The sequence below is a fragment of the Bubalus kerabau genome, chromosome 3 (assembly GCF_029407905.1).
Source record: "Bubalus kerabau isolate K-KA32 ecotype Philippines breed swamp buffalo chromosome 3, PCC_UOA_SB_1v2, whole genome shotgun sequence".
NCBI lineage: Eukaryota > Metazoa > Chordata > Mammalia > Artiodactyla > Bovidae > Bubalus > Bubalus kerabau.
The window spans coordinates 128,896,543-128,911,119 of NC_073626.1; the positions used below are offsets into that span (position 1 = coordinate 128,896,543).

General features: G+C 40.9%; 1 pseudogene; it reads left to right on the forward strand.

Annotated features, from left to right (window-relative positions):
* The window catches only part of LOC129647303 (immunoglobulin superfamily DCC subclass member 3-like), a 57,082-nt pseudogene extending 43,377 nt beyond the window's left edge, over nucleotides 1-13,705 (forward strand).
* Nucleotides 13,706-14,577: the final 872 nt, after the last annotated feature.

The following is a 14,577-nucleotide window of genomic DNA, read 5'->3' on the forward strand; positions in this document are numbered from 1 at the left end:
TTAAGGATCATTTTACTAGCATGTGAGATGAATGCAATTTTGCAGTAATTTGAGCATTCTTTGACATTGCCTTTCTTTGGGATTGGAATGAAAACTGACCTTTTCCAGTCCTGTGGCCACTGCTGAGTTTTCCAAATTTGTTGGCATGTTCAGTGCAACAGTTTCACAGCATCATTTTTCAGGATTTGAAATAGCTCAACTGGAATTCCATCACCTCCACTAGCTTTGTTCATAGTGATGCTTTCTAAGGCACACTTGACTTCCCATTCCAGGATGGCTCCAGGTGAGTGAGCACACTGTTGTGATTATCTGGGTCATAAAGATCTTTTTTGTACAGTTCTTCTGTGTATTCTTGCCACCTCTTAATATCTTCTCCTTGTGTTAGGTCCCTACCATTTCTCTCCTTTATTGAGCCCATCTTTGCATGAAATGTTCCCAGTATTCTTGCCTTGAGAACCCCATAAACATTATGAAAAGGCAAAAAGATAGGACACTGAAACTGAACTTCCCAGGTCAGTATGTGCCCAACATGTTACTGGAGATCAATGGAGAAATAACACCAGAAAGAATAAAGGGATGGAGCCAAAGCAAAAATAACACCCAGTTGTGAATGGGACTGGTGATAGAAGCAAGGTTCAATGATGTAAAGAGCAATATTGAATAGGAACTGGAAAGTTAGATCCATGAATCAAGGCAAATTGGAAGTGGTCAAACAGGAGATGGCAAGAGTGATCATCAACATTCTAGGAATCAGCGAACTAAGATGGACTGGAATGGGTGACTTTAACTCAGAAGACCATTATATCCACTATAGTGGGCAGGAATCCCTTAGAAGAAATGGAGTGGTCCTCATAGTCAACAAAATAATCTGAAATGCAGTACTTGGATGCAATCTCAAAAACCACAGAATGATCTCTGTTGGTTTCCAAGGCAAATCATTCAATATCGTGGTAATCCAAGTCTATGCCCCAACCAGTAATGCTGAAGAAGCTGAAGTTGAATAGTTCTATGAAGACCTACAAGACCTTCTAGAACTAACACCCCCCAAAATGCTCTTTCATTATAGGGGACTGGAATGCAAAAGTAGGAAGTTAAGAAACACCTGGAGTAACAGGCAAATTTGTCCTTGGAGTACAGAATGAAGCAGGGCAAAGGCTAATAGAGTTCTGGGAAGAGAATGCACTGGTCATAGCAAACACCCTCTTCCAACAAGATAAGAAAAGACTACACATGGACACCACCAGATGGTCAACACCGAAATCAGATTGATTATATTCTTTGCAGCCAAAGCTGGAGAAGCTCTATACTGTCAGCAAAAATAAGACTGGGAGCTGACTGTGGCTCAGATCATGAACTCCTTATTGCCAAATTCGGACTGAAATTTTAAAAAAGTGGAGAAAACCACTAGACTATTCAGGTATGATCTAAATCAAATCCCTTATGACTTATACAGTGGAAGTGAGAAATAGATTTAAGGGACTAGATCTGATAGACAGAGTGCCTGATGAACTATGGACAGAGGTTTCTTGACATTGTACAGGAAACAGGAATCACAACCATCCCCAAGAAAAAGAAATGCAAAAAAAGCAAAGTGGCTGTCTGAGGAGGCCTTACATATAGCTGTGAATAGAAGGGAAGGGAAAAGCAAAGGAGATAAGGAAAGATATATCCATTTGAATGCAGAGTTCAAAAGAATAGCGAGAGAGAAGAAAGCCTTCCTCAGGGATCAATGCATAGAAATAGAGAAAAACAATAGAATGGGAAAGACTAGAGATCTCTTCAAGAAAATTAGAGATACCAAGGGAACATTTCATGCAAAGATAACACAGTAGAGTGAACAAACTGGGACACAGATTTGGTTTCTAAACACTAAACACTATTCACCATACAGATAACACTATTCACCATATAGAGTGAAGTAAGTCATAAAGAGAAAAACAAATGCATTAACACTTATTTGTGGAACCTAGAAAAATGGTACAAGTGATCTTCTTTACAGAAAACAAAAGTATGGACACCAAGGATAGAAGGGGAGGGTGAAATGAATTGAGAGATTGGGATTGACATATACACATTATTGATAGTATATATAAAATAGATAACTAATGTAGCTAATGTGAACCTAGTGTATAGCACAGGGAATTCTACTCAACAGAAAGGAAATCTTAAAAAGTGAGCATATATGCATACATATAGTTGATTCACTTTGCTGTACAGTAGAAACTTAACACAACATTGTAAAGCAACTATAGTGAAAGTGAAAGTCACTCAGTCATGTCTGACTCTTTGCAACCCCATGGACTGCCCATGGAATTCTCCAGGCCAGAATAGTGGAGTACTGGAGTGGGTAGCCTATCCCTTCTCCAGGGGATCTTCCCAACCCAGGGATTGAACCTAGGTCTCCAGCATTGCAGGCAGATTCTTTACCAGGTGAGCCACAAGCAACTATACTCCAATAAAGATTAATTTTTAATAAAAGGAACAGAACTCAACAAAATGGCTAATTCTAGCATATAGCAATAAACATGAGTCAGACACACCTAGTTCTAGAATGTAAGGAAGAAAAAAAATAAAGAAGGCATGTGAAACAGCTTCCAGTGGCTGAAAATGGAACAATCTGAGTAGCAATATAAATAATGATAGAATTATATTGAATTACAAACAAAATAACAAAGCAAGTATCAGGGAGTTCATGCTGATGTAAATAAATGGTAGCATAAATAAATAAATAAATGGGGAGAGGGGACACATTGCCTACAGAAAAATTCTAGATTATGAATGGTGAATGAGTGAGGGATACAGAAAGTGATTACAGTTAATGCTGCAGGAAAAAAATATACTGATAATGCTGTAAAAAGTATGGGAAACTTTATGATAAGAAAAAGATTATTTGAATAGAATCCAAATATCTCTTCAAATTATTTGTTAATTGATATACCTACTCATTGGACATGAGTTTGAGCAAACTCTGGGAGATGCTGAAGGACAGGAAAGTCTGGTGTGCTGCAGTCCATGGGGTCACAAAGAGTGGACAGTACTGGAAAACAACAATGTTGATTTTAACAGCTAATTAGTATGTTCACTTATTATTTGATAACCATCCTTCTGAAAGGTGAAATTTAATTCCCTCCCCTTGGATGTCAGCTGGATTGTATCTCACTTGTGAAAAACATCTTCTGGCAAGAGAAATGAGGTTTGTTTTGTTTTGTGTTGTTTTTCAGTAGAAAAACTTAGCAAGTACCACTTTAGCCAATAGTCAATGTTAAGATCACCAGAATTAACTAATACTGAGTTCATATATCCCTGTTTGACACAGTGCGGAGGACCCTTAACATTTATTCTTCCTCAAAATCCATAGCCTCAACTGAATCATGACAAAGCCTTAGACAAACCTAAACTGGGGGATATTGTAAAAAATAGATGGCCAATACCTTTCCAAACTGATGAAGTCATGAAAGACAAGGAAAAACCAAGAAATCATCATGTATTAACCTTGAAGATGGAGTTGTAAAGACCAACTGCAATGGATATCATGGATTGGGATTTACAGAAAAAGGGCATAAAGAGAAAAACCAGTGAAATTTGAATAAGATTAATAGTATTCTGACAATGTTACCTTCACAGTTTTTGTAAATATACTAACATTACATGAGATAATGTTAGGGTAAGTGGGACAAAATTAGTACTACTTTTGCAGTTTCTTGGGTTTCCCGGGTGGCTCAGATGGTAAAGAATCTTCCTGCAAGGAGCGAGATCCAGGTTCACAGTCAGTCTATGGGGTCAAAAGAGTCAAACACAACTGAGTGGCTAACACTTTCATTTTCTTTTCTTTTGCAGTTTCTCTGTAAACCAAAATGATTTCAAAATTAAATGTCTAAAAAAAATAGCAAAAACAGTGGTGGGTTGTTGAGGTCCTTTAATGGACCAGAACCTGGTGCTCCAGAGTCAATGATAAGAAAATAAAGGAGAGAGAAAGAGGCTGATATTCACTGGTTTATGCAGAAAACCAACAAAGTCCCTGACACGGGGCTTGCTCTGTTCACGAAGGCCTCAGGTGCCCTCTAGATGGGGTGAAGGCATAGAGCACCTTCTTGAGAGGGTCTTACAAGCCTGGGCAGGAAAGTGAACTCAGAGGGCCTCTGCACTCCAGAGAATTAGCCTGAAAGAGATAGAGAGAGAAAGAGAGAGAAGGGAAGAGAGAGAGAGAAGACATGGGGACCAAAGCTCTGATGGAGCAAAGGTGTTTTATTCAACGTTGTTTGAATATTTATACTGTCTTACAAGGTAGCTATTTTCAGCAGAGATAAAATCAAAACTTACAAGTTATAAAGGAAACATGAGGTCATCCATATGAAAGAGAGAGGGTTGTAAATAATCACTTTTACCATATGGTTCATAAAAAGGAAAGAGGGTCATAAATAGTTACTTATCAGCATATGGAAAAACTAACGAAGGAAATATATACATTCCTAAGCCCCCAGGAGTAGCTTGCTGCTCCAATTAATTTCTGAATATTCAAGAATTAATAAGGGACAGAGGATTCATGACGGATCCAAAACAGCACACAGGAAGCCTCCTGTTAAATGCTTCCTGACAGTGGGTCACTTTTTTTTTTTCTTTCTGTAGTTAATAATATCTGATTTATTTACCTAGGTCTCTTATTTTCCAATTTCATTTTCATTTTTGAGATTGTAAGTAATTTATATTTCAAAATTCAAAACTACAAAAAGCAAAGTGTATACATTGTGTGTTTAGTTCTGCCTCTTTAACTCTGTTCTCATCTATCCCTTCAAAATAATGATTTTTATTTGTTTCTAGTTGATCCTTCAAATATTACATTTTTATTTTAATTACTATTTTGTTTTGCTTTCTGGTACCTTGATATTTAGAAAAATCTAAATTTATAGTTTTATATTTAATTAAAAAATCTTAACTATGCTGGAGTCCAGTTTTTATCAGTTAGGTTCAATCACTCAGTTGTGTCTGACTCTTTGTGACCCCATGGACTGCAGCACACCAGGCCTCCCTGTCCATCACCAACTCTCAGAGCTTACTCAAACTCATGTCCATCAAGTCAGTGATGCCATCCAACCATCTATCGTCCCCTTCTCCTCCAGCTCTCAATCTTTCCTAACATGAGGGTCTTTTCCAATGAGTCAGTTCTTTGCATCAGGTGGCCAAAGTACTGGAGTTTCAGTTTCAACATCAGTCCTTCCAAAGAATATTCAGGACTGATTTCCTTTAGGATTGACTGGTTTGATCTTCTTGCAGTCCAGGTGATTCTCAAGAGTCTTCTCCAGCACCACAGCTCAAAAGCATTAATTCTTCAGCACTCAGCTTTCTTTATAGTCCAATTCTCACATCCATACATGACATTCTTCCAGTTTTTATATTGTTTTGTCTATTTATTGGCTGTGCTATGCAGCGTTGTACTTGTACTCAGTCATATTGGACACTCTGCAATCCCACAGACTATAGCCCTCCAGGCTCCTCTGTCCATGGAATTTTCCAGGCAAGAATACTGGAGCAAGTTGCCATTTCCTACTCCAGGGGATCATCCCAAGCCAAGGATTGAACCCATGTCTCTTGCGTTGGTGGGCAGATTCTTTACCGTTGTGCCAACTGGGAAGCCTTCTGTCCCTTGGCATGAAGGATCTTGTTTCCAGGACAAGGGTGGAACTCATGACCTCAGCAGTAGAAGCATGGAGTCTGAACTGCTGAACCACCAGGGGAGTCCACATGGATAATTTTATACATTTTATAAAACAAAGTTTCCCTTGGCCTTTGATTGGAAAGGTCATTTTCATTAGATTTCTTAGGTCAGATTAACAAACAGTATTCTATAAATTGTTGCATGCTTAAAATTGTTTTTCTACAACTTGGATGATTTAAATCAGTTTGTCTGGAGATGACATCTATTTTTAATTAAGTTCATTTTTCATTTATCTTTTCTTTCCCTATTTTATTGTTCCTCCTACAGGCATATCACAACATGGCACAATGCAGAACAGCCAGTTTCTCCTTGAAAAATCATTGAACTAATTACCTTTATTTTATTTTTGTTGTACTGAATCATGTCCTGCGGGATGAATCTCTTATGTTGTTACATAAAAGCTTTTCATTATGCAAGAGTTATTATGGATGACTAAGATGAGGGTGAGCATTGTACAGCCTGTCTATCATTTTGCCTCTTGTATTTCAGTTTTTGTTTATCCTTCTTTCTCTTCATTTCTCTACATTCTTTTATTTTAAAAATATATATTCCTGGGACTTACCTGGTGGTCCAGTGGCTAAGAATCCACACTCTCAATTCAGGGACCCCAGGTTTGATCCTTGGGCAGGGAACTAAAATTCCACATTCAGCAACTAAAAAAGATTCCATGTGCTGCAAATAAGACCTGGCACAGCCAAATAAATAAACAAAATGAAAATACATATACATTCCTTTTGTTTCATCTTTACTGTTTCCTCCAAAACTTTTGGATTTAGAAATTTATCTCACCATGGTTCTTTTCATTTATTTAAATGCTTAAAAGATATTCCTGTTTGATTAATAATTTGAGTTTTCTTATAAATATTTACTATAGAAATCAAGCAAAAGTACAATGTCTTATTAATCGATCAACAGATTACTTAATTTAAAAAAATGCACAACATTGTAAATCAATTGTACTTCAATAAAAATTTTTTAAAGGTAAGTGTTATAAAAGAAAAAAGGGGTGGTGAAGCCATTTATGTGTTTTCATTTAACACATATATATCCTTCTGAGACCCAACATAGAACATCTTATACTTTGTTGGCACCTATGAAAAACATTTGTTTAATTTCTTTAGTGCATATTTATACATCCAGTCACTTAAAATTTTACTGTGATTTCTTAATATGTTCTAGATCCAGGGAATATGGCAGCGAACAAAGAGAACAGTTAATCTCATAAAGAAAAGCAACACACATCAAGAAGGGAACCAAGTGAAGTCAATACTGAAAGCAGAGCATTTGAGAGGCACAAACTATGTATTAGGTTCCCTGGAAAACTCCTATTTTTATAAAAAAGGAGCAGAGGAAAAAGCTTAAGAGTAAACTAGTGTCCTTCAGGAAGAGAATTTGTAAGGAAAGTAGACACCATGTATTACCACACCTCACATTGGGTGGGATTCATGAAGAATCTTCATATATACTGATTGGATAGTAAAAAATATGTAACAACCTCTCTTTTCACACTGTCATATATATCAATTGGTATCAGTATACTTTGCATGGGCACATTAAATCAATTATATATAACATGCTTTATATGATATGCATTATTTATAACATTATGTTTATAATGCACATGCATATAACATGTATGTATATAATATATATCAATATGCATTCTTATTTTGAAATAATAACAGCCTTGTAGAAAGTTTAAAATACAATATGGGGACGTGTGCCATACCCTTCATCCAAGTTTCCCCAAGTATTACATCTTGTATAATTACAGTACAATATCAAATCCAAGGATTTGACTTTGATGGATTGTATGTTTCATTGTCTTTTTACTAAATGCATAAGTCCATGTAATCACTACCACACTATATCAAGATTCAGAACCATTCCATCACCACAAATTTTTCCTCATTATCTTTTTTACTAATTTTTATTAGAGTACAGTTGATTTATAATGCTATGTTAGGTTCAGGTGTGCAGTAAAGTGAATCAGTAATATGTATATCTACTCTTTTCTAGATTCTTTTCCCATTTAGGCCATTACAGAGTATTGAGTATAGTTCCCTGTGCTATACAGCAGGCCCTTATTAGTTATCCATTTTATATATAGCAGTATGTATATGTCAATCCCAATTCATTCCAACTCCCTTTCCCCAGTTTGGTAACCATAAGATTGTTTTCTACATCTGTAACCCTCTCATGTTACCTTTTTATCCTTATATACACTCCTCTCCCCCAACATTTCATAACTCTTGGCAATCACTAATTCCTTTGCCAGCTCTCTATTTTTTTAGAGAGAATGTTATATAAATATATTTAAGTAGTGTGTGGCCATTTTGAGATTGACTTTTTTCACTCAACACAATGCCCTTGAGATGCTTTCAAGTTGGTAATTCAATCAATTTTATTTCTAAGTGAAATTCCAGAGTATCATAGATGTTTAACCATTAATTTATGAATTGTTTCCAGTTTCAACCACTCCAAATAGGCCTTCTATGAACAACCATGTGTAGGTTTTTATGTGGACATAAAATTTCATTTTGCTGAGATAATTGTTCAGTGAGTCTGAGTGAATGTTGCTCAGTCGTGTTCAACTCTTTGTGACCTCATGGACTGTAGCCTGCCAGGCACCTCTGTCCATGGAATTCTCCAGACCAGAATGCTGGAGTGGGTAGACATTCTCTTCTCCAGGGATCTTCCCAACCCAGAGATCGAACCAAAGTATCCCACACTGCAGGCAGATTCTTCCCCATATGAGCCACAAGGGAAGCCCAAATAATTGCTGGGTCATTTGTTAAGTGTAAGTTTAACCTATTTTTTAAGGGTCGGTCAAACTATTTTCCAGAATGGTAGTATTATTTCACATTCCCACCAGCAATGCATAAGAGATACAGTTTCTCTGTATCCTTGCCAGCATTTGATATTTAGTCATTGTTGCTAATTTTAGCTGTTCTACAAAGTGTGTGGTGATATTCCATTGTGGTATAAAATTGCCATTCTCTAATGGCTAGTGATGTTAAACATCTTTTCTTGTGCTTATTTACCATCTAAAAATTCTCTTCAATATAATATCCCTTCATGTCTTTTCCCATTTCCAGTTGGATTAGGTTTGTAATTTTGATAAAATTAGATTCTATTTTTTAATTAATAGATTATGGTTTTGGTGTCATATCAATGAACTCTTCACCAAGTCCTAAAACTTAAATGGATTAAGTTTTTAATTTTGATAAAATCAGATGTCTATTTTTTTATTAAAGGATTGTGGTTTTGATGTCATGTCTAGGAACTCTTTAACAAGCCCCGAGTCCAGAATATTTTCTCTATGTTATCTTATCTCTTAAGTTTTATACTTTTATAGTTTTACACTTAAATCTATCATTCATTCTACACTAATGTTTTGTATAAGTTTTGAAGTTCAAGCTGAGGTATAATTCTTTAGTATGAATATGCATTGCTCCAGCACAATTTGTTGAAGTGTTTTTCACTTTTGTCAAAAATCAGTTGGTTGTAAATGCATGGAACTGTTTCTGATTTCTCTATTCTGCACAATAGATCTGTCTGTCTATCCCGAGTACTGTATTGACTACTGAAGCTATGCAATAAATCTTGAATAACTCTGTTAATCTACTTTACCAGAATATTGGCTATTATAGTTCCTTTGACTTTTCATAGAAATTGTATAATAAACTGTCCTATTTAAAAAAAAAAAACAAATTTGCTCGCATTTTGATAAGATAAACTTGTATAATAATTTTCAAAGAATTGACATCTTAACTTTGCTAAATCCCTTCAATCCATGGTATGTCTCACCATTTATTTAGGTTCTTTTTGAGGCATAATGTATTTCATCATTTAGATAGTTTTTTGTTTCCTTCATTAGAATTTTATAGTTTTTAGTTTACCTGCATGGATGCTGTGATCACTCATCTAGAGCCAGACATCCTGGAATGTGAAGTGAAGTGTGCCTTAGAAAGCATCACTACAAATAAAGCTAGTGGAGGTGATGGAATTCCAGTGGAGCTATTTCAAATCCTGAAAGATGATGCTGTGAAAGTGCTGCACTCAATATGTCAGCACATTTGGAAAACTCAGCAGTGTCCACAGGACTGGAAAAGGTCAGTTTTCATTTCAATCCCAAAGAAAGGCAATGCCAAAGAATGCTCAAACTATCATACAATTGCACTCATCTCCCACGCTAGTAAAGTAATGCTCAAAATTCTCCAAGCCAGGCTTCAGCAATATGTGAACCATGAACTTCCAGATGTCCAAGCTGGTTTTAGAAACGGCAGAGGAACCAGAGATCAAATTGCCAACATCCGCTGGATCATGGGAAAAGCAAGAGAGTTCCAGAAAAACATCTAGTTCTGCTTTATTGACTATGCCAAAGCCTTTGACTATGTAGATCACAATAAACTGTGGAAAATTCTGAAAGAGGTAGGAGTACCAGAGCACCTGACCTGCCTCTTGAGAAACCTGTATGCAGGTCAGGAAGCAACAGTTAGAACTGGACATGGAACAACAGACTGGTTCCAAATAGGAAAAGGAGTACGTCAAGGCTGTATATTGTCACCCTGCTTATTTAACTTCTATGCAGAATACATCATAAGAAACGCTGGACTGGAAGAAGCCCAAGCTGGAATCAAGATTGCCCGGAGAAATATCAATGACCTCAGATATGCAGATGACACCACCCTTATGGCAGAAAGTGAAGAGGAACTAAAAAGCCTCTTGATGAAAGTGAAAGTGGAGAGTGAAAAAGCTGGCTTAAAGCTCAACATTCAGAAAACGAAGATCATGGCATTTGGTCCTATCGCTTCATAGGAAATAGATGGGGAAACAGTGGAAACAGTGTCAGACTTTATTTTTCTGGGCTCCAAAATCACTGCAGATGGTGACTGCAGCCATGAAATTAAAAGACGCTTGCTCTTTGGAAGGAAAGTTATGACCAACCTAGATAGCATATTGAAAAGCAGAGACACACTTTGCCAACAAAGATCCATCTAGTCAAGGCTATGGTCTTTCCTGTGGTCATGTATGGATGCGAGAGTTGGACTGTGAAGAAAACTGAGTGCTGAAGAATTGATGCTTTTGAACTGTGATGTTGGAGAAGACTCTTGAGAGTCCCTGGGACTGCAAGGAGATCCAACCAGTCCATTCTGAAGGAGAGAGATCAGCCCTGGGATTTCTTTGGAAGGAATGATGCTAAAGCTGAAACTCCAGTACTTTGGCCACCTCATGCGAAGAGTTGACTCATTGGAAAAGACTCTGCTGCTGGGAGGGATTGGAGGCAGGAGGAGAAGGGGACGACAGAGGATGAGATGGCTGGATGGCATCACTGACTCGATGGACGTGAGTCTGAGTGAACTCCAGGAGTTGGTGATGGACAGGGAGGCTTCACGTGCTACGATTTGTGGGGTCGCAAAGAGTCAGACAGGACTGAGCGACTGAACTGAACTGAAATCTCTGGGTTTCTTTCTTTCTTTTTTTTTCTTTTGAGTTGTAAATGGTATTGCATTTTTATTTTTGGATTCTGCAAGTTTATTGCTAATATATAGACATGCAATTAATTTTAGGGTGTTGATTTTATATCTTGGGGTCTTGATGGACTCAATTATTAATACTTGAGATTTCATTCTTCAAAATACATTCCTGATCACTGGGGCGGGTGCAAGTTGGCGCAAGGGACAGCGCTCCCTCTGCACCCTCAGCGCTCCTAGGCAAGCATGTGGCCCCAGCCCCCAGAACCTCAGGCTCAGCCCTGTCACTGGCCCCATGGAACACTGTGAGCCTGGAAGAGACCCCAGAGCTGGGCGTAGCAGAGTCTAGCATGAGCCCCACTGTTGCTCCACTCCCCGTGCCCTGGAGCTGCCGCCCGGCTCCTTCTGCCACTGCTGATGTTGCTGCTCTTGCCTGCAGCGAGTGAAGGTCTTGGCCACTCTGTTGAACTGGCATTTGCCGTGGAGCCAAGTGGTGATGTTACAGTCCCTGGGCAGTCCATTTTAATGCTGGGCTGCTAGGTGGAGGGGACTCCTCCCGTGCTAATCACCTGGAAGAAGAATGGGGTGGATCTGCTGGATAGTCCCCACTCCCCTGTGCTGGCCAATAGGTCCTTGATGATCCGCCACTTCCTGCTGGATGGAGGAGGTAGCCCTTCAGATGAGGGGGACTATAGGTAGGTGGCTAAGAACCGCTTTGGGCTGGTGGTCAGTCGGAAGTCTGGAATCTAGGCTGCAACCATGTCAGGCTTCCACGTGTATCCTTAGGCCACTGGGGGTGAGGAGGACGGTGTGTTCCGCTTCCAGTGCCAAATCCATGTGCTCCCCAAACCCCTCATCACCTGGGAGAAGAACAAAGTCCCCAATGACACGGACGAGGAAAGGTACATGCTGCAACCCAAAAGGGTGCTTCAGATAACCAGCCTTTGATCCAAGGACAGAGGTATCTTCACCATGACAGGCTTGGGCTCCAGGGCCTGCAAGGAGCCTACAGTCCTTGTGGGGCCTGAGAACCTCACCCTAGCTGTGCACCAGACTGCCGTGCTTGAGTGTGTTACCATGCCCATTGTGTCTTGGAGTCCCCTGCATGAACACCCCATCAGGGTGGAAGGCACCCAGGTGCCGGGCATGGGGAACTTCTTCATCTCAGACATGACTGTCCAGTGCTCAGGCATCTTTATGTCTACGTGGCCAAAAGGCACCTGGGTGAGGAGAAGGGCCCAGATCCGGCTGGTGGTGCAAGCCCCAGCAGAGTTTATCCAGCACCCCCAGTCCATCTCCAGGCTGGCTAGGACTACAGCCATGTTCACTTGCCAAGCCCAAGGTGAGCCGCCCCCTCATGTGATGTGGTTGAAGAATGGACAGGTGCTGGAGCCCAGAGGCTTGATCATTTCTGGAATCGCCCAGAAGATGAGGCCATTTACCAGTGTGTGGCTGAGAACAGTGCCAGCTTCTCTTAAGCCAGCGCCAAACTGACTCTGCTGTGGGTTGAGGGGCTGCAGGTGGTCTCTTGTTGTCCACTGAGGTCCGCGTGTCCTGGACCAAGCCCCTGGTGAAGACCAAGGAGACTGTGGGTCTATACATCAGGAAGGCTGCCGACTCCCCAGAGCTGGAGCATCAGGAAGTCATCAGCAAGAGCACCTTCCAGCACCTGGTGAGCCACCTGGAGCCTTCCACTGCCTACAGTTTCTACATCAAAGTCTACACACCTTGCGGGGGGTGGGGGGGCGGGTGCAGTTCAGCCTTCACTCCCACCCTGGCCAGCACTCTAGGTGAACTGTGACTTCCCCCTCAATGGTTAGTGAGGGTCCTGGGCAGCTCCACCCTATAGCTGCTGTGGGAGTCCTGGCACCCATTGGCCTAGCAAGAGGGAGGCTTCAAGGTGTTTTTACCACCCCAAGCAAGACCCCCTTCACAGGCCCCATCCTGCTGCCTGGAACTGTGTTCTCTTATAGCCTAAGCCAGCTTGACCCCACTGCAGTGTACGACATGAAGCTGCTTGCCTACAGCCAGCATGGGGATGGCAATGCCACAGTCTGCTTTGTGTCTTTGAGGGGAGCATCGTAAAGGGCATCCTTGAGCCCATTATGTGACTGTCGGAAAGAGGAGGCCACCAACTAGACATCCACCCTGGGCATTGTCATCAGCATTCACATCGAGGTCACCTGCATCATCTTTTGTGTCCTCTTCCTCTTATTTGGCCAAAGGGGCAGGGTCCTCTTGTATAAGGGTGTAGAAAACCACCTCTCCCCAACTTAGGGTCCCTGGAGCCAGAGGGACCCTGGTGTCTTAGCACTGAATGGGGTGGGACAGGGAGAGAGGGGCCAGCTGGGCCAAGGCAGGAAACGTGTGGACACAAAGGAACTGGAACAGCTCTTCCCCCAAGGCCCTGCCCCTGTGTGAGGAGACCCAGCTCTCCATGCTGCTGCTTCAGGGGTTCAGCCTTCTGGAGGAGATGACATCAGAGGCCAAGGCCCCTGCTTTCCTGCCACCCTAGGAAATAGGCCCTGGCCTCCTGAGTGGAGGAATGGCTGCCCAACCAGTTCCCTCAGGACAGTAGCCAGTGTCTGGCAGGTTCTGGAGGAAGCAACTCCCCCATTCTCAGGTCAAAGGCAAGATTTATCCTTTCATGTGGAATTCATATAGGGGCTTCCCTGTGTTTCTGTCCTGACTGACTCTCCGATTGTCAAGACCTACAGTAGCCTCAGCAAGACACCCCTTCAAGGACCCAGAGTGGTTCCTGCAGGAGCTCCCACCTTGGGCCAAATCCCCGCTTCACCTCTGCTTGTACTCACATGGCTTAGAACTAAACTAATGTTTTCCTTTAAAAAAAAGAACAAACATAAAATCAAAAAAAAAAGAGAGAGAGAGGAAGGTGAATTAGACAATACTGGGCCTGAGACCCAGTCACCTCAAACCTCCCAGGCAGTGCCCCTTGGTCCCTGCAGTGTCGTCTCCACACCCCCTTCCTCCTGGGACCCCCTGTCCCCAGGGAAGTGTGGGTCTGAGGGAGGGGAGATGGGGGCCACCTGGCCCATCTTGGGTTTTGTCACACTCATTTTGACTGAATAAAAGTCCTATAGCCAAAGTGGAAAAAAAAAATAAACAGAAAACATTCCTTAGAGGTGTTTATATGTAGACCAAATTCCTTCCTATCTAGGCAGCCATTTATATCAACCTGGCTAGGAAGAACAGAGATGTACTTTTACTGTTCTGCACGTGGCCTCCACTGATACCGTGGAGAAGGTAGCACTGTTCTCAGTAAGCCTTAGTAGAAATTTAACTCTCCATAAGAGCCCCTCTGCCATCCCTCCAAGCAGTCAGGAAAGAGGCATTTTGTTGCCTCTCTCTCATGGGTGGGAGAGACCT